The 16,597-nt window shown below is 45.0% G+C and overlaps 40 pseudogenes; all 40 read left to right on the top strand.

The window, feature by feature from the left end:
• The first annotated feature begins 425 nt into the window (after positions 1 to 425).
• On the top strand, positions 426 to 544 carry LOC140090837 (5S ribosomal RNA; annotated as a pseudogene).
• Positions 545 to 992: 448 nt separating this feature from the next.
• On the top strand, positions 993 to 1,111 carry LOC140093590 (5S ribosomal RNA; annotated as a pseudogene).
• A 70-nt stretch (positions 1,112 to 1,181) lies between these two features.
• LOC140093442 (5S ribosomal RNA) lies at positions 1,182 to 1,300 on the top strand (annotated as a pseudogene).
• Positions 1,301 to 1,369: 69 nt separating this feature from the next.
• Positions 1,370 to 1,488, top strand: LOC140079028 (5S ribosomal RNA; annotated as a pseudogene).
• A 258-nt stretch (positions 1,489 to 1,746) lies between these two features.
• On the top strand, positions 1,747 to 1,865 carry LOC140078694 (5S ribosomal RNA; annotated as a pseudogene).
• Positions 1,866 to 2,313: 448 nt separating this feature from the next.
• On the top strand, positions 2,314 to 2,432 carry LOC140093592 (5S ribosomal RNA; annotated as a pseudogene).
• Positions 2,433 to 2,502: 70 nt separating this feature from the next.
• Positions 2,503 to 2,621, top strand: LOC140079030 (5S ribosomal RNA; annotated as a pseudogene).
• Positions 2,622 to 3,256: 635 nt separating this feature from the next.
• Positions 3,257 to 3,375, top strand: LOC140079031 (5S ribosomal RNA; annotated as a pseudogene).
• An 825-nt stretch (positions 3,376 to 4,200) lies between these two features.
• LOC140098075 (5S ribosomal RNA) lies at positions 4,201 to 4,319 on the top strand (annotated as a pseudogene).
• A 259-nt stretch (positions 4,320 to 4,578) lies between these two features.
• On the top strand, positions 4,579 to 4,697 carry LOC140082595 (5S ribosomal RNA; annotated as a pseudogene).
• Positions 4,698 to 5,145: 448 nt separating this feature from the next.
• LOC140098268 (5S ribosomal RNA) lies at positions 5,146 to 5,264 on the top strand (annotated as a pseudogene).
• Positions 5,265 to 5,901: 637 nt separating this feature from the next.
• LOC140096864 (5S ribosomal RNA) lies at positions 5,902 to 6,020 on the top strand (annotated as a pseudogene).
• A 448-nt stretch (positions 6,021 to 6,468) lies between these two features.
• On the top strand, positions 6,469 to 6,587 carry LOC140087258 (5S ribosomal RNA; annotated as a pseudogene).
• A 259-nt stretch (positions 6,588 to 6,846) lies between these two features.
• On the top strand, positions 6,847 to 6,965 carry LOC140095574 (5S ribosomal RNA; annotated as a pseudogene).
• Positions 6,966 to 7,224: 259 nt separating this feature from the next.
• Positions 7,225 to 7,343, top strand: LOC140086468 (5S ribosomal RNA; annotated as a pseudogene).
• A 69-nt stretch (positions 7,344 to 7,412) lies between these two features.
• Positions 7,413 to 7,531, top strand: LOC140090839 (5S ribosomal RNA; annotated as a pseudogene).
• Positions 7,532 to 7,790: 259 nt separating this feature from the next.
• LOC140089145 (5S ribosomal RNA) lies at positions 7,791 to 7,909 on the top strand (annotated as a pseudogene).
• A 636-nt stretch (positions 7,910 to 8,545) lies between these two features.
• Positions 8,546 to 8,664, top strand: LOC140086469 (5S ribosomal RNA; annotated as a pseudogene).
• Positions 8,665 to 8,733: 69 nt separating this feature from the next.
• Positions 8,734 to 8,852, top strand: LOC140081986 (5S ribosomal RNA; annotated as a pseudogene).
• A 259-nt stretch (positions 8,853 to 9,111) lies between these two features.
• Positions 9,112 to 9,230, top strand: LOC140094275 (5S ribosomal RNA; annotated as a pseudogene).
• Positions 9,231 to 9,300: 70 nt separating this feature from the next.
• LOC140086470 (5S ribosomal RNA) lies at positions 9,301 to 9,419 on the top strand (annotated as a pseudogene).
• A 69-nt stretch (positions 9,420 to 9,488) lies between these two features.
• LOC140085385 (5S ribosomal RNA) lies at positions 9,489 to 9,607 on the top strand (annotated as a pseudogene).
• A 70-nt stretch (positions 9,608 to 9,677) lies between these two features.
• On the top strand, positions 9,678 to 9,796 carry LOC140095194 (5S ribosomal RNA; annotated as a pseudogene).
• A 70-nt stretch (positions 9,797 to 9,866) lies between these two features.
• On the top strand, positions 9,867 to 9,985 carry LOC140086471 (5S ribosomal RNA; annotated as a pseudogene).
• A 69-nt stretch (positions 9,986 to 10,054) lies between these two features.
• LOC140094671 (5S ribosomal RNA) lies at positions 10,055 to 10,173 on the top strand (annotated as a pseudogene).
• Positions 10,174 to 10,243: 70 nt separating this feature from the next.
• LOC140095195 (5S ribosomal RNA) lies at positions 10,244 to 10,362 on the top strand (annotated as a pseudogene).
• A 70-nt stretch (positions 10,363 to 10,432) lies between these two features.
• LOC140082712 (5S ribosomal RNA) lies at positions 10,433 to 10,551 on the top strand (annotated as a pseudogene).
• Positions 10,552 to 10,620: 69 nt separating this feature from the next.
• On the top strand, positions 10,621 to 10,739 carry LOC140082725 (5S ribosomal RNA; annotated as a pseudogene).
• A 69-nt stretch (positions 10,740 to 10,808) lies between these two features.
• On the top strand, positions 10,809 to 10,927 carry LOC140090851 (5S ribosomal RNA; annotated as a pseudogene).
• A 70-nt stretch (positions 10,928 to 10,997) lies between these two features.
• Positions 10,998 to 11,116, top strand: LOC140090863 (5S ribosomal RNA; annotated as a pseudogene).
• Positions 11,117 to 11,375: 259 nt separating this feature from the next.
• LOC140083887 (5S ribosomal RNA) lies at positions 11,376 to 11,494 on the top strand (annotated as a pseudogene).
• Positions 11,495 to 11,753: 259 nt separating this feature from the next.
• On the top strand, positions 11,754 to 11,872 carry LOC140086451 (5S ribosomal RNA; annotated as a pseudogene).
• Positions 11,873 to 11,941: 69 nt separating this feature from the next.
• On the top strand, positions 11,942 to 12,060 carry LOC140090876 (5S ribosomal RNA; annotated as a pseudogene).
• A 70-nt stretch (positions 12,061 to 12,130) lies between these two features.
• On the top strand, positions 12,131 to 12,249 carry LOC140090588 (5S ribosomal RNA; annotated as a pseudogene).
• A 448-nt stretch (positions 12,250 to 12,697) lies between these two features.
• LOC140092437 (5S ribosomal RNA) lies at positions 12,698 to 12,816 on the top strand (annotated as a pseudogene).
• Positions 12,817 to 12,885: 69 nt separating this feature from the next.
• On the top strand, positions 12,886 to 13,004 carry LOC140082736 (5S ribosomal RNA; annotated as a pseudogene).
• A 447-nt stretch (positions 13,005 to 13,451) lies between these two features.
• On the top strand, positions 13,452 to 13,570 carry LOC140082597 (5S ribosomal RNA; annotated as a pseudogene).
• A 70-nt stretch (positions 13,571 to 13,640) lies between these two features.
• On the top strand, positions 13,641 to 13,759 carry LOC140087400 (5S ribosomal RNA; annotated as a pseudogene).
• Positions 13,760 to 14,207: 448 nt separating this feature from the next.
• LOC140091669 (5S ribosomal RNA) lies at positions 14,208 to 14,326 on the top strand (annotated as a pseudogene).
• A 1,195-nt stretch (positions 14,327 to 15,521) lies between these two features.
• Positions 15,522 to 15,640, top strand: LOC140091945 (5S ribosomal RNA; annotated as a pseudogene).
• Positions 15,641 to 16,597: the final 957 nt, after the last annotated feature.

A 16,597-nucleotide genomic window follows, 5' to 3' on the forward strand; every position in this document is an offset into this window, starting at 1 on the left:
AGTTTCTCTATGAGATAGTAAAAGAAGGTTCAAATTGAACAGCTGCTGTCAACGGCCATTCTAAGCTGAATGTGCGTGCTCTTGTCAGATCGCAGCAGCGATGCAGCTTAAGGCTTGGCAAGTACCAGCATCGGGAACTGGCTGGGAATCCCAAGTTCTGGTGACTTTTTTGAACCTGAAAATTGTGTTAGTTTCTCTATGAGATAGTAGAAGAAGGTTCAAATTGAACAACTGCTGTCAACGGCCATTCTAAGCTGAATGTGTGTGCTCTTGTCAGATCGCAGCAGCGATGCAGCTTAAGGCTTGGCAAGTACCAGCATGGGAGACTGGCAGGGAATCCCAAGTTCTGTTGACCTTTTTGAACCTGAAAATTGTGTTAGTTTCTCTATGATATAGTAAAAGAAGGTTCAAATTGAACAGCTGCTGTCAATGGCCATTCTAAGCTGAATGTGCCTGCTCTCGTCAGATCGCAGCAGCAATGCAGCTTAAGGCTTGGCAAGTACCAGCATGGGAGACTGGCTGAGAATCCCAAGTTCCGTTGACCTTTTTGAACCTGAAAATTGTGTTAGTTTCTGTATGAGATAGTAAAAGAAGGTTCAAATTGAAAAGCTGCTGTCAACGGCAATTCTAAGCTGAATGTGCGTGCTCTTCTCAGATCGCAGCAGCGATGCAGCTTAAGGCTTGGCAAGTACCAGCATGGGAGACTGGCTGGGAATCCCAACTTCTGGTGACCTTTTTGAACCTGAAAATTGTGTTAGTTTCTCTATAAGATAGTAGAAGAAGGTTCAAATTGAACAACTGCTGTCAACGGCCATTCTAAGCTGAATGTGTGTGCTCTTTTCAGATCGCAGCAGCGATGCAGCTTAAGGCTTGGCAAGTACCAGCATGGGAGACTGGCTGGGAATCCCAAGTTCTGTTGACCTTTTTGAACCTGAAAATCGTGTTAGTTTCTCTATGAGATAGTAAAAGAGGGTTCAAATTGAACAGCTGCTGTCAACGGCAATTCTAAGCTGAATGTGCCTGCTCTCGTCAGATTGCAGCAGCAATGCAGCTTAAGGCTTGGCAAGTACCAGCATGGGAGACTGGCTGGGAATCCCAAGTTCCGTTGACCGTTTTGAACCTGAAAATTGTGTTAGTTTCTCTATGAGATAGCAAAAGAAGGTTCAAATTGAACAGCTGCTGTCAACGGCCATTCTAAGCTGAATTTGCCTGCTCTCGTCAGATCGCAGCAGCAATGCAACTTAAGGCTTGGCAAGTACCAGCATGGGAGACTGGCTGGGAATTCCAAGTTCCGTTGACCTTTTTGAACCTGAAAATGTGTTAGTTTCTCTATGAGATAGTAAAAGAAGGTTCAAATTGAACAGCTGCTGTCAACGGCCATTCTAAGCTGAATGTGCCTGCTCTCGTCAGATCGCAGCAGCAATGCAGCTTAAGGCTTGGCAAGTACCAGCATGGGAGACTGGCTGGGAATCCCAAGTTCTGTTGACCTTTTTGAACCTGACAATGTGTTAGTTTCTCTATGAGATAGTAAAAGAAGGTTCAAATTGAACAGCTGCTGTCAACGGCCATTCTAAGCTGAATGTGCGTGCTCTTGTCAGATCGCAGCAGCGATGTAGCTTAAGGCTTGGCAAGTACCAGCATGGGAGACTGGCTTGGAATCCCAAGTTCTGGTGACCTTTTTGAACCTGAAAATTGTGTTAGTTTCTCTATGAGATAGCAAAAGAAGGTTCAAATTGAACAGCTGCTGTCAATGGCCATTCTAAGCTGAATGTGCCTGCTCTCGTCAGATCGCAGCAGCAATGCAGCTTAAGGCTTGGCAAGTACCAGCATGGGTGACTGGCTGGGAATCCCAAGTTCCGTTGACCTTTTTGAACCTGAAAATTGTGTTAGTTTCTGTATGAGATAGTAAAAGAAGGTTCAAATTGAAAAGCTGCTGTCAACGGCAATTCTAAGCTGAATGTGCGTGCTCTTCTCAGATCGCAGCAGCGATGCAGCTTAAGGCTTGGCAAGTACCAGCATGGGAGACTGGCTGGGAATCCCAAGTTCTGGTGACCTTTTTGAACCTGAAAATTGTGTTAGTTTCTCTATGAGATAGTAGAAGAAGGTTCAAATTGAACAACTGCCGTCAACGGCCATTCTAAGCTGAATGTGTGTGCTCTTTTCAGATCGCAGCAGCGATGCAGCTTAAGGCTTGGCAAGTACCAGCATGGGAGACTGGCTGGGAATCCCAAGTTCTGTTGACCTTTTTGAACCTGAAAATTGTGTTAGTTTCTCTATGAGATAGTAAAAGAAGGTTCAAATTGAACAGCTGCTGTCAACGGCAATTCTAAGCTGAATGTGCCTGCTCTCGTCAGATTGCAGCAGCAATGCAGCTTAAGGCTTGGCAAGTACCAGCATGGGAGACTGGCTGGGAATCCCAAGTTCCGTTGACCTTTTTGAACCTGAAAATTGTGTTAGTTTCTCTATGAGATAGTAAAAGAAGGTTCAAATTGAACAGCTGCTGTCAACGGCCATTCTAAGCTGAATGTGCCTGCTCTCGTCAGATCGCAGCAGCAATGCAGCTTAAGGCTTGGCAAGTACCAGCATGGGAGACTGGCTGGGAATCCCAAGTTCTGTTGACCTTTTTGAACCTGAAAATGTGTTAGTTTCTCTATGAGATAGTAAAAGAAGGTTCAAATTGAACAGCTGCTGTCAACGGCCATTCTAAGCTGAATGTGCGTGCTCTTGTCAGATCGCAGCAGCGATGCAGCTTAAGGCTTGGCAAGTACCAGCATGGGAGACTGGCTTGGAATCCCAAGTTCTGGTGACCATTTTGAACCTGAAAATTGTGTTAGTTTCTCTATGAGATAGCAAAAGAAGGTTCAAATTGAACAGCTGCTGTCAATGGCCATTCTAAGCTGAATGTGCCTGCTCTTGTCAGTTTGCAGCAGCAATGCAGCTTAAGGCTTGGCAAGTACCAGAATGGGAGACTGGCTTGGAATCCCAAGTTCTGGTGACCTTTTTGAACCTGAAAATGTGTTAGTTTCTCTATGAGATAGTAAAAGAAGGTTCAAATTGAACAGCTGCTCTCAATGGCCATTCTAAGCTGAATGTGCGTGCTCTTGTCAGATCGCAGCAGCGATGCAGCTTAAGGCTTGGCAAGTACCAGCATGGGAGACTGGCTTGGAATCTCAAGTTCTGGTGACCTTTTTGAACCTGAAAATTGTGTTAGTTTCTCTATGAGATAGCAAAAGAAGGTTCAAATTGAACAGCTGCTGTCAACGGCCATTCTAAGCTGAATGTGCCTGCTCTCGTCAGATCGCAGCAGCAATGCAGCTTAAGGCTTGGCAAGTACCAGCATGGGAGACTGGCTGGGAATCCCAAGTTCTGTTGACCTTTTTGAACCTGAAAATGTGTTAGTTTCTCTATGAGATAGGAAAAGAAGGTTCAAATTGAACAGCTGCTGTCAACGGCAATTCTAAGCTGAATGTGCGTGCTCTTCTCAGATCGCAGCAGCGATGCAGCTTAAGGCTTGGCAAGTACCAGCATGGGAGACTGGCTGGGAATCCCAAGTTCTGGTGACCTTTTTGAACCTGAAAATTGTGTTAGTTTCTCTATGAGATAGTAGAAGAAGGTTCAAATTGAACAACTGCTGTCAACGGCCATTCTAAGCTGAATGTGTGTGCTCTTTTCAGATCACAGCAGCGATGCAGCTTAAGGCTTGGCAAGTACCAGCATGGGAGACTGGCTGGGAATCCCAAGTTCTGTTGACCTTTTTGAACCTGAAAATTGTGTTAGTTTCTTTATGAGATAGTAAAAGAAGGTTCAAATTGAACAGCTGCGGTCAACGGCAATTCTAAGCTGAATGTGCCTGCTCATGTCAGATTGCAGCAGCAATGCAGCTTAAGGCTTGGCAAGTACCAGCATGGGAGACTGGCTTGGAATCCCAAGTTCTGGTGACCTTTTTGAACCTGAAAATTGTGTTAGTTTCTCTATGAGATAGCAAAAGAAGGTTCAAATTGAACAGCTGCTGTCAACGGCCATTCTAAGCTGAATGTGCCTGCTCTTGTCAGATTGCAGCAGCAATGCAGCTTAAGGCTTGGCAAGTACCAGCATGGGAGACTGGCTTGGAATCCCAAGTTCTGGTGACCTTTTTGAACCTGAAAATTGTGTTAGTTTCTATAAAAGATAGTAGAAGAAGGTTCAAATTGAACAACTGCTGTCAATGGCCATTCTAAGCTGAATGTGCCTGCTCTCGCCAGATCGCAGCAGCAATGCAGCTTAAGGCTTGGCAAGTACCAGCATGGGAGACTGGCTGGGAATCCCAAGTTCTGTTGCCCTTTTTGAACCTGAAAATTGTGTTAGTTTCTCTATGAGATAGTAAAAGAACTTTCAAATTGAGCAGTTGCTGTCAACGGCCATTCTAAGCTGAATGTGCGTGCTCTTGTCAGATCGCAGCAGCGATGCAGCTTAAGCCTTGGCAAGTACCAGCATGGGAGACTTGCTGGGAATCCCAAGTTCTGGTGACCTTTTTGAACCTGAAAATTGTGTTAGTTTCTATATGAGATAGTAGAAGAAGGTTCAAATTGAACAACTGCTGTCAATGGCCATTCTAAGCTGAATGTGCCTGCTCTCGTCAGATCGCAGCAGCAATGCAGCTTAAGGCTTGGCAAGTACCAGCATGGGAGACTGGCTGGGAATCCCAAGTTCCGTTGACCTTTTTGAACCTGAAAATTGTGTTAGTTTCTCTATGAGATAGTAAAAGAAGGTTCAAATTGAACAGCTGCTGTCAACGGCCATTCTAAGCTGAATGTGCGTGTTCTTGTCAGATTGCAGCAGCGATGCAGCTTAAGGCTTGGCAAGTTCCAGCATGTGAGACTGGCTGGGAATCCCGAGTTCTGTTGACCTTTTTGAACTTGAAAATTGTTTTAGTTTCTCTATGAGATAGTAAAAGAAGGTTCAATTTGAAATGCTGCTGTCAATGGCCATTCAAAGCTGGATGTGCCTGCTCTTGTCAGATCGCAGCAGCAATGCAGCTTAAGGCTTGGCAAGTTCCAGCATGGGAGACTGGCTGGGAATCCCAAGTTCTGTTGACCTTTTTGAACTTGAAAATTGTTTTAGTTTCTCTATGAGATAGTAAAAGAAGGTTCAAATTGAACAGCTGCTGTCAATGGCCATTCTAAGCTGAATGTGCGTGCTCTTGTCAGATCGCAGCAGCGATGCAGCTTAAGGCTTGGCAAGTACCAGCATGGGAGACTGGCTGGGAATCCCAAGTTCCGTTGACCTTTTTGAACCTGAAAATTGTGTTAGTTTCTGTATGAGATAGTAAAAGAAGGTTCAAATTGAAAAGCTGCTGTCAACGGCAATTCTAAGCTGAATGTGCGTGCTCTTGTCAGATCGCAGCAGGGATGCAACTTAAGGCTTGGCAAGTACCAGCATGGGAGACCGGCTGGGAATCCCAAGTTCTGGTGACCTTTTTGAACCTGAAAATTGTGTTAGTTTCTCTATGAGATAGTAGAAGAAGGTTCAAATTGAACAACTGCTGTCAACGGCCATTCTTAGCTGAATGTGTGTGCTCTTTTCAGATCGCAGCAGCGATGCAGCTTAAGGCTTGGCAAGTACCAGCATGGGAGACTGGCTGGGAATCCCAAGTTCCGTTGAACTTTTTGAACCTGAAAATTGTGTTAGTTTCTCTATGAGATAGTAGAAGAAGGTTCAAATTGAACAACTGCTGTCAACGGCCATTCTAAGCTGAATGTGCCTGCTCTTGTCAGATTGCAGCAGCAATGCAGCTTAAGGCTTGGCAAGTACCAGCATGGGAGACTGGCTTGGAATCCCAAGTTCTGGTGACCTTTTTGAACCTGAAAATTGTGTTAGTTTCTATATAAGATAGTAGAAGAAGGTTCAAATTGAACAACTGCTGTCAATGGCCATTCTAAGCTGAATGTGCCTGCTCTCGCCAGATCGCAGCAGCAATGCAGCTTAAGGCTTGGCAAGTACCAGCATGGGAGACTGGCTGGGAATCCCAAGTTCCGTTGCCCTTTTTGAACCTGAAAATTGTGTTAGTTTCTCTATGAGATAGTAAAAGAAGGTTCAAATTGAACAGCTGCTGTCAACGGCCATTCTAAGCTGAATGTGCGTGCTCTTGTCAGATCGTAGCAGCAATGCAGCTTAAGGCTTGGCAAGTACCAGCATGGGAGACTGGCTTGGAATCCCAAGTTCTGTTGACCTTTTTGAACCTGAAAATTGTGTTAGTTTCTCTATGAGATAGTAAAAGAAGGTTCAAATTGAACAGCTGCTGTCAACGGCCATTCTAAGCTGAATGTGCGTGCTCTTGTCAGATCGCAGCAGCGATGCAGCTTACGGCTTGGCAAGTTCCAGCATGGGAGACTGGCTGGGAATCCCAAGTTCTGTTGACCTTTTTGAACTTGAAAATTGTGTTAGTTTCTCTATGAGATAGTAAAAGAAGGTTCAATTTGAAATGCTGCTGTCAACGGCCATTCTAAGCTGAATGTGCCTGCTCTTGTCAGATCGCAGCAGCGATGCAGCTTAAGGCTTGGCAAGTACCAGCATGGGAGACTGGCTGGGAATCCCAAGTTCCGTTGACCTTTTTGAACCTGAAAATTGTGTTAGTTTCTCTATGAGATAGTAGAAGTAGGTTCAAATTGAACAACTGCTGTCAACGGCCATTCTAAGCTGAATGTGTGTGCTCTTTTCAGATCGTAGCAGCGATGCAGCTTAAGGCTTGGCAAGTACCAGCATGGGAGACTGGCTGGGAATCCCAAGTTCCGTTGACCTTTTTGAACCTGAAAATTGTGTTAGTTTCTCTATGAGATAGCAAAAGAAGGTTCAAATTGAACAACTGCTGTCAACGGCCATTCTAAGCTGAATGTGCGTGCTCTTGTCAGATCGCAGCAGTGATGCAGCTTAAGGCTTGGCAAGTACCAGCATGGGAGACTGGCTGGGAATCCCAAGTTCTGTTGACCATTTTTAACCTGAAAATTGTGTTAGTTTCACTATGAGATAGTAAAAGAAGGTTCAAATTGAACAGCTGCTGTCAACGGCCATTCTAAGCTGAATGTGCGTGCTCTTGTCAGATCGCAGCAGCGATGCAGCTTAAGGCTTGGCAAGTTCCAGCATGGGAGACTGGTTGGGAATCCCAAGTTCTGTTGACCTTTTTGAACTTGAAAATTGTTTTAGTTTCTCTATGAGATAGTAAAAGAAGGTTCAAATTGAACAGCTGCTGTCAACGGCCATTCTAAGCTGAATGTGCCTGCTCTCGTCAGATCACAGCAGCAATGCAGCTTAAGGCTTGGCAAGTACCAGCATGGGAGACTGGCTGGGAATTCCAAGTTCCGTTGACCTTTTTGAAACTGAAAATGTGTTAGTTTGTCTATGAGATAGTAAAAGAAGGTTCAAATTGAACAGCTGCTGTCAACGGCCATTCTAAGCTGAATGTGCCTGCTCTCGTCAGATCGCAGCAGCAATGCAGCTTAAGGCTTGGCAAGTACCAGCATGGGAGACTGGCTGGGAATCCCAAGTTCCGTTGACCTTTTTGAACCTGAAAATTGTGTTAGTTTCTCTATGAGATAGTAAAAGAAGGTTCAAATTGAACAGCTGCTGTCAACGGCCATTCTAAGCTGAATGTGCGTGCTCTTGTCAGATCGCAGCAGCGATGCAGCTTACGGCTTGGCAAGTTCCAGCATGGGAGACTGGCTGGGAATCCCAAGTTCTGTTGACCTTTTTGAACTTGAAAATTGTTTTAGTTTCTCTATGAGATAGTAAAAGAAGGTTCAATTTGAAATGCTGCTGTCAACGGCCATTCTAAGCTGAATGTGCCTGCTCTCGTCAGATCACAGCAGCAATGCAGCTTAAGGCTTGGCAAGTACCAGCATGGGAGACTGGCTGGGAATTCCAAGTTCTGTTGACCTTTTTGAAACTGAAAATGTGTTAGTTTGTCTATGAGATAGTAAAAGAAGGTTCAAATTGAACAGCTGCTGTCAACGGCCATTCTAAGCTGAATGTGTGTGCTCTTTTCAGATCGTAGCAGCGATGCAGCTTAAGGCTTGGCAAGTACCAGCATGGGAGACTGGCTGGGAATCCCAAGTTCCGTTGACCTTTTTGAACCTGAAAATTGTGTTAGTTTCTCTATGAGATAGCAAAAGAAGGTTCTAATTGAACAACTGCTGTAAACGGCCATTCTAAGCTGAATGTGCGTGCTCTTGTCAGATCGCAGCAGCGATGCAGCTTAAGGCTTGGCAAGTTCCAGCATGGGAGACTGGCTGGGAATCCCAAGTTCTGTTGACCTTTTTGAACTTGAAAATTGTTTTAGTTTCTCTATGAGATAGTAAAAGAAGGTTCAATTTGAAATGCTGCTGTCAACGGCCATTCTAAGCTGAATGTGCCTGCTCTCGTCAGATCGCAGCAGCAATGCAGCTTACGGCTTGGCAAGTACCAGCATGGGAGACTGGGTAGGAATCCCAAGATCCGTTGACCTTTTTGAACCTGAAAATTGAGTTATTTTCTCTATGAGGTAGTAAAAGAAGGTTCAAATTGAACAGCTGCTGTCAACGGCCATTCTAAGCTGAATGTGCCTGCTCTCGTCAGATCACAGCAGCAATGCAGCTTAAGGCTTGGCAAGTACCAGCATGGGAGACTGGCTGGGAATTCCAAGTTCCGTTGACCTTTTTGAAACTGAAAATGTGTTAGTTTGTCTATGAGATAGTAAAAGAAGGTTCAAATTGAACAGCTGCTGTCAACGGCCATTCTAAGCTGAATGTGCCTGCTCTCGTCAGATCGCAGCAGCAATGCAGCTTAAGGCTTGGCAAGTACCAGCATGGGAGACTGGCTGGGAATCCCAAGTTCCGTTGGCCTTTTTGAACCTGAAAACTGTGTTAGTTTCTCTATGAGATAGTAAAAGAAGGTTCAAATTGAACAGCTGCTGTCAACGGCCATTCTAAGCTGAATGTGCGTGCTCTTGTCTGATCGCAGCAGCGATGCAGCTTAAGGCTTGGCAAGTTCCAGCATGGGAGACTGGCTGGGAATCCCAAGTTCTGTTGACCTTTTTGAACTTGAAAATTGTTTTAGTTTCTCTATGAGATAGTAAAAGAAGGTTCAATTTGAAATGCTGCTGTCAACGGCCATTCTAAGCTGAATGTGCCTGCTCTCGTCAGATCGCAGCAGCAATGCAGCTTAAGGCTTGGCAAGTACCAGCATGGGAGACTGGGTAGGAATCCCAAGATCCGTTGACCTTTTTGAACCTGAAAATTGAGTTATTTTCTCTATGAGATAGTAAAAGAAGGTTCAAATTGAACAGCTGCTGTCAACGGCCATTCTAAGCTGAATGTGCCTGCTCTCGTCAGATCACAGCAGCAATGCAGCTTAAGGCTTGGCAAGTACCAGCATGGGAGACTGGCTGGGAATTCCAAGTTCCGTTGACCTTTTTGAAACTGAAAATGTGTTAGTTTGTCTATGAGATAGTAAAAGAAGGTTCAAATTGAACAGCTGCTGTCAACGGCCATTCTAAGCTGAATGTGCCTGCTCTCGTCAGATCGCAGCAGCAATGCAGCTTAAGGCTTGGCAAGTACCAGCATGGGAGACTGGCTTGGAATCCCAAGTTCCGTTGACCTTTTTGAACCTGAAAATTGTGTTAGTTTCTCTATGAGATAGTAAAAGAAGGTTCAAATTGAACAGCTGCTGTCAACGGCCATTCTAAGCTGAATGAGCCTGCTCTCGTCAGATCACAGCAGCAATGCAGCTTAAGGCTTGGCAAGTACCAGCATGGGAGACTGGCTGGGAATCCCAAGTTCTGTTGACCTTTTTGAACCTGAAAATTGTGTTAGTTTCTCTATGAGATAGTTAAAGAAGGTTCAAATTGAACAGCTGCTGTCAACGGCCATTCTAAGCTGAATGTGCCTGCTCTCGTCAGATCACAGCAGCAATGCAGCTTAAGGCTTGGCAAGTACCAGCATGGGAGACTGGCTGGGAATTCCAAGTTCCGTTGACCTTTTTGAAACTGAAAATGTGTTAGTTTGTCTATGAGATAGTAAAAGAAGGTTCAAATTGAACAGCTGCTGTCAACGGCCATTCTAAGCTGAATGTGCCTGCTCTCGTCAGATCGCAGCAGCAATGCAGCTTAAGGCTTGGCAAGTACCAGCATGGGAGACTGGCTTGGAATCCCAAGTTCCGTTAACCTTTTTGAACCTGAAAATTGTGTTAGTTTCTCTATGAGATAGTAAAAGAAGGTTCAAATTGAACAGCTGCTGTCAACGGCCATTCTAAGCTGAATGAGCCTGCTCTCGTCAGATCACAGCAGCAATGCAGCTTAAGGCTTGGCAAGTACCAGCATGGGAGACTGGCTGGGAATCCCAAGTTCTGTTGACCTTTTTGAACCTGAAAATTGTGTTAGTTTCTCTATGAGATAGTTAAAGAAGGTTCAAATTGAACAGCTGCTGTCAACGGCCATTCTAAGCTGAATGTGCCTGCTCTCGTCAGATCGCAGCAGCAATGCAGCTTAAGGCTTGGCAAGTACCAGCATGGGAGACTGGCTGGGAATTCCAAGTTCCGTTGACCTTTTTGAACCTGAAAATGTGTTAGTTTCTCTATGAGATAGTAAAAGAAGGTTCAAATTGAACAGCTGCTGTCAACGGCCATTCTAAGCTGAATGTGCCTGCTCTCGTCAGATCGCAGCAGCAATGCAGCTTAAGGCTTGGCAAGTACCAGCATGGGAGACTGGCTGGGAATTCCAAGTTCCGTTGACCTTTTTGAACCTGAAAATGTGTTAGTTTCTCTATGAGATAGTAAAAGAAGGTTCAAATTGAACAGCTGCTGTCAACGGCCATTCTAAGCTGAATGTGCCTGCTCTCGTCAGATCGCAGCAGCAATGCAGCTTAAGGCTTGGCAAGTACCAGCATGGGAGACTGGCTGGGAATCCCAAGTTCCGTTGACCTTTTTGAACCTGAAAATTGTGTTAGTTTCTCTATGAGATAGTAAAAGAAGGTTCAAATTGAACAGCTGCTGTCAACGGCCATTCTAAGCTGAATGTGCCTGCTCTCGTCAGATCGCAGCAGCAATGCAGCTTAAGGCTTGGCAAGTACCAGCATGGGAGACTGGCTGGGAATCCCAAGTTCCGTTGACCTTTTTGAACCTGAAAATTGTGTTAGTTTCTCTATGAGATAGTAGAAGAAGGTTCAATTTGAACAACTGCTGTCAACGGCCATTCTAAGCTGAATGTGTGTGCTCTTTTCAGATCGCAGCAGCGATGCAGCTTAAGGCTTGGCAAGTACCAGCATGGGAGACTGGCTGGGAATCCCAAGTTCTGTTGACCTTTTTGAACCTGAAAATTGTGTTAGTTTCTCTATGAGATAGTAAAAGAAGGTTCAAATTGAACAGCTGCTGTCAACGGCAATTCTAAGCTGAATGTGCCTGCTCTCGTCAGATCGCAGCAGCAATGCAGCTTAAGGCTTGGCAAGTACCAGCATGGGAGACTGGCTGGGAATCCCAAGTTCCGTTGACCTTTTTGAACCTGAAAATTGTGTTAGTTTCTCTATGAGATAGTAAAAGAAGGTTCAAATTGAACAGCTGCTGTCAACGGCCATTCGAAGCTGAATGTGCCTGCTCTCGTCAGATCGCAGCAGCAATGCAGCTTAAGGCTTGGCAAGTACCAGCATGGGAGACTGGGTAGGAATCCCAAGATCGATTGACCTTTTTGAACCTGAAAATTGAGTTATTTTCTATATGAGATAGTAAAAGAAGGTTCAAATTGAACAGCTGCTGTCAACGGCCATTCTAAGCTGAATGTGCCTGCTCTCGTCAGATCGCAGCAGCAATGCAGCTTAAGGCTTGGCAAGTACCAGCATGGGAGACTGGCTGGGAATTCCAAGTTCCATTGACCTTTTTGAACCTGAAAATGTGTTAGTTTCTCTATGAGATAGTAAAAGAAGGTTCAAATTGAACAGCTGCTGTCAACGGCCATTCTAAGCTGAATGTGCCTGCTCTCGTCAGATCGCAGCAGCAATGCAGCTTAAGGCTTGGCAAGTACCAGCATGGGAGACTGGCTGGGAATCCCAAGTTCCGTTGACCTTTTTGAACCTGAAAATTGTGTTAGTTTCTCTATGAGATAGTAAAAGAAGGTTCAAATTGAACAGCTGCTGTCAATGGCCATTCTAAGCTGATTGTGCCTGCTCTCGTCAGAGCGCAGCAGCAATGCAGCTTAAGGCTTGGCAAGTACCAGCATGGGAGACTGGCTGGGAATCCCAAGTTCCGTTGACCTTTTTGAACCTGAAAATTGTGTTAGTTTCTCTATGAGATAGTAAAAGAAGGTTCAAATTGAAAAGCTGCTGTCAACGGCCATTCTATGCGGAATGTGCGAGCTCTTGTCAGATCGCAGCAGCGATGCAGCTTAAGGCTTGGCAAATACCAGCATGGGAGACTGGCTGGGAATCCCAAGTTCTGGTGACCTTTTTGAACCTGAAAATTGTGTTAGTTTCTCTATGAGATAGTAGAAGAAGGTTCAAATTGAACAACTGCTATCAACGGCCATTCTAAGCTGAATGTGTGTGCTCTTTTCAGATCGCAGCAGCGATGCAGCTTAAGGCTTGGCAAGTACCAGCATGGGAGACTGGCTGGGAATCCCAAGTTCTGTTGACCTTTTTGAACCTGAAAATTGTGTTAGTTTCTCTATGAGATAGTAAAAGAAGGTTCAAATTGAACAGCTGCTGTCAACGGCAATTCTAAGCTGAATGTGCCTGCTCTCGTCAGATCGCAGCAGCAATGCAACTTAAGGCTTGGCAAGTACCAGCATGGGAGACTGGCTGGGAATTCCAAGTTCCGTTGACCTTTTTGAACCTGAAAATGTGTTAGTTTCTCTATGAGATAGTAAAAGAAGGTTCAAATTGAACAGCTGCTGTCAACGGCCATTCTAAGCTGAATGTGCCTGCTCTCGTCAGATCGCAGCAGCAATGCAGCTTAAGGCTTGGCAAGTACCAGCATGGGAGACTGGCTGGGAATTCCAAGTTCCGTTGACCTTTTTGAACCTGAAAATGTGTTAGTTTCTCTATGAGATAGTAAATGAAGGTTCAAATTGAACAGCTGCTGTCAACGGCCATTCTAAGCTGAATGTGCGTGCTCTTGTCAGATCGCAGCAGCGATGCAGCTTAAGGCTTGGCAAGTACCAGCATGGGAGACTGGCTTGGAATCCCAAGTTCTGGTGACCTTTTTGAACCTGAAAATTGTGTTAGTTTCTCTATGAGATAGCAAAAGAAGGTTCAAATTGAACAGCTGCCGTCAACGGCCATTCTAAGCTGAATGTGCCTTCTCTTGTCAGATTGCAGCAGCAATGCAGCTTAAGGCTTGGCAAGTACCAGCATGGGAGACTGGCTTGGAATCCCAAGTTCTGGTGACCTTTTTGAACCTGAAAATTGTGTTAGTTTCTATATGAGATAGTAGAAGAAGGTTAAAATTGAACAACTGCTGTCAATGGCCATTCTAAGCTGAATGTGCCTGCTCTCGTCAGATCGCAGCAGCAATGCAGCTTAAGGCTTGGCAAGTACCAGCATGGGAGACTGGCTGGGAATCCCAAGTTCCGTTGACCTTTTTTAACCTTAAAATTGTGTTAGTTTCTCTATGAGATAGCAAAAGAAGGTTCAAATTGAACAGCTGCTGTCAACGGCCATTCTAAGCTGAATGTGCCTGCTCTCGTCAGATCGCAGCAGCAATGCAGCTTAAGGCTTGGCAAGTACCAGCATGGGAGACTGGCTTGGAATCCCAAGTTCTGTTGACCTTTTTGAACCTGAAAATTGTGTTAGTTTCTCTATAAGATAGTAGAAGAAGGTTCAAATTGAACAACTGCTGTTAACGGCCATTCTAAGCTGAATGTGTGTGCTCTTTTCAGATCGCAGCAGCGATGCAGCTTAAGGCTTGGCAAGTACCAGCATGGGAGACTGGCTGGGAATCCCAAGTTCCGTTGACCTTTTTGAACCTGAAAATTGTGTTAGTTTCTCTATGAGATAGCAAAAGAAGGTTCAAATTGAACAGCTGCTGTAAACGGCCATTCTAAGCTGAATGTGCGTGCTCTTGTCAGATCGCAGCAGCGATGCAGCTTAAGGCTTGGCAAGTACCAGCATGGGAGACTGGCTGGGAATCCCAAGTTCTGTTGACCATTTTTAACCTGAAAATTGTGTTAGTTTCTCTATGAGATAGTAAAAGAAGGTTCAAATTGAGCAGCTGCTGTCAATGGCCATTCTAAGCTGAATGTGCCTGCTCTCGTCAGATCGCAGCAGCAATGCAGCTTAAGGCTTGGCAAGTACCAGCATGGGAGACAGGCTGGGAATCCCAAGTTCCGTTGACCTTTTTGAACCTGAAAATTGTGTTAGTTTCTCTATGAGATAGCAAAAGAAGGTTCAAATTGAACAGCTGCTGTCAACGGCCATTCTAAGCTGAATGTGCGAGCTCTTGTCAGATCGCAGCAGCGATGCAGCTTAAGGCTTGGCAAGTACCAGCGTGGGAGACTGGCTGGGAATCCCAAGTTCTGTTGACCTTTTTGAACCTGAAAATTGTGTTAGTTTCTCTATGAGATAGTAAAAGAAGGTTCAAATTGAACAGCTGCTGTCAACGGCCATTCTAAGCTGAATGTGCGTGCTCTCGTCAGATTGCAGCAGCTTAAGGCTTGGCAAGTACCAGCATGGGAGACTGGCTGGGAATCCGAAGTTCCGTTGACCTTTTTGAACCTGAATATTGTGTTAGTTTCTCTATGAGATAGTAAAAGAAGGTTCAAATTGAACAGCTGCTGTCAACGGCCATTCTAAGCTGAATGTGCGTGCTCTTGTCAGATCGCAGCAGAGATGCAGCTTAAGGCTTGGCAAGTGACAGCATGGGAGACTTGCTGGGAATCCCAAGTTCTGGTGACCTTTTTGAACCTGAAAATGTGTTAGTTTCTCTATGAGATAGTAAAAGAAGGTTCAAATTGAACAGCTGCTGTCAACGGCCATTCTAAGCTGAATGTGCGTGCTCTTGCCAGATCGCAGCCGCGATGCAGCTTAAGGTTTGGCAAGTACCAGCATGGGAGACTGGCTGGGAATCCCAAGTTCTGTTGACCTTTTTGAACTTGAAAATTGTGTTAGTTTCTCTATGAGATAGTAAAAGAAGGTTCAAATTGAACAGCTGCTGTCAACGGCCATTCTAAGCTGAATGTGCCTGCTCTCGTCAAATCGAAGCAGCAATGCAGCTTAAGGCTTGGCAAGTACCAGCATGGGAGACTGGCTGGGAATCCCAAATTCCGTTGACCTTTTTGAACCTGAAAATTGTGTTAGTTTCTCTATGAGATAGTAAAAGAAGGTTCAAATTGAACAGCTGCTGTCAACGGCCATTCTAAGCTTAATGTGCCTGCTCTTGTCATATTGCAGCAGCAATGCAGCTTAAGGCTTGGCAAGTACCAGCATGGGAGACTGGCTGGGAATCCCAAGTTCCGTTAACCTTTTTTAACCTGAAAATTGTGTTAGTTTCTCTATGAGATAGCAAAAGAAGGTTCAAATTGAACAGCTGCTGTCAACGGCCATTCTAAGCTGAATGTGCCTGCTCTCGTCAGATCGCAGCAGCGATGCAGCTTAAGGCTTGGCAAGTACCAGCATGGGAGACTGGCTGGGAATCCCAAGTTCTGGTGACCTTTTTGAACCTGAAAATTGTGTTAGTTTCTCTATGAGATAGTAGAAGAAGGTTCAAATTGAACAACTGCTGTCAACGGCCATTCTAAGCTGAATGTGTGTGCTCTTTTCAGATCGCAGAAGCAATGCAGCTTAAGGCTTGGAAAGTACCAGCATGGGAGACTGGCTGGGAATCCCAAGTTCTGTTGACCTTTTTGAACCTGAAAATGTGTTAGTTTCTCTATGAGATAGTAAAAGAAGGTTCAAATTGAACAGCTGCTGTCAGCGGCCATTCTAAGCTAAATGTGCGTGCTCTTGTCAGATCGCGGCAGCGATGCAGCTTAAGGCTTGGCAAGTACCAGCATGGGAGACTGGCTGGAAATCCCAAGTTCTGTTGACCTTTTTGAACCTGAAAATGTGTTAGTTTCTCTATGAGATAGTAAAAGAAGGTTCAAATTGAACAGCTGCTGTCAGCGGCCATTCTAAGCTGAATGTGCGTGCTCTTGTCAGATCGCGGCAGCGATGCAGCTTAAGGCTTGGCAAGTACCAGCATGGGAGACTGGCTGGGAAACCCTAGTTCTGTTGACCTTTTTGAACCTGAAAATTGTGTTAGTTTCTCTATGAGATAGTAAAAGAAGGTTCAAATTGAACAGCTGCTGTCAACGGCCTTTCTAAGCTGAATGTGCATGCTCTTGTCAGATCGCAGCAGAGATGCAGCTTAAGGCTTGGCAAGTGACAGCATGGGAGACTGGCTGGGAATCCCAAGATATGTTGACCTTTTTGAACCTGAAAATTGTGTTAGTTTCTCTATGAGATAGTAAAAGAAGGTTCAAATTGAACAGCTGCTGTCAACGGCCATTCTAAGCTGAATGTGCGTGCTCTTGTCAGATCGCAGCAGCGATGCAGCTTAAGGCTTGGCAAGTACCAGCAGGGGAGACTGGCTTGGAATCCCAAGTTTTGGTGACCTTTTTGAACCTGAA

The sequence above is a fragment of the Engystomops pustulosus genome, chromosome 9, assembly GCF_040894005.1.
Source record: "Engystomops pustulosus chromosome 9, aEngPut4.maternal, whole genome shotgun sequence".
Lineage (NCBI taxonomy): Eukaryota > Metazoa > Chordata > Amphibia > Anura > Leptodactylidae > Engystomops > Engystomops pustulosus.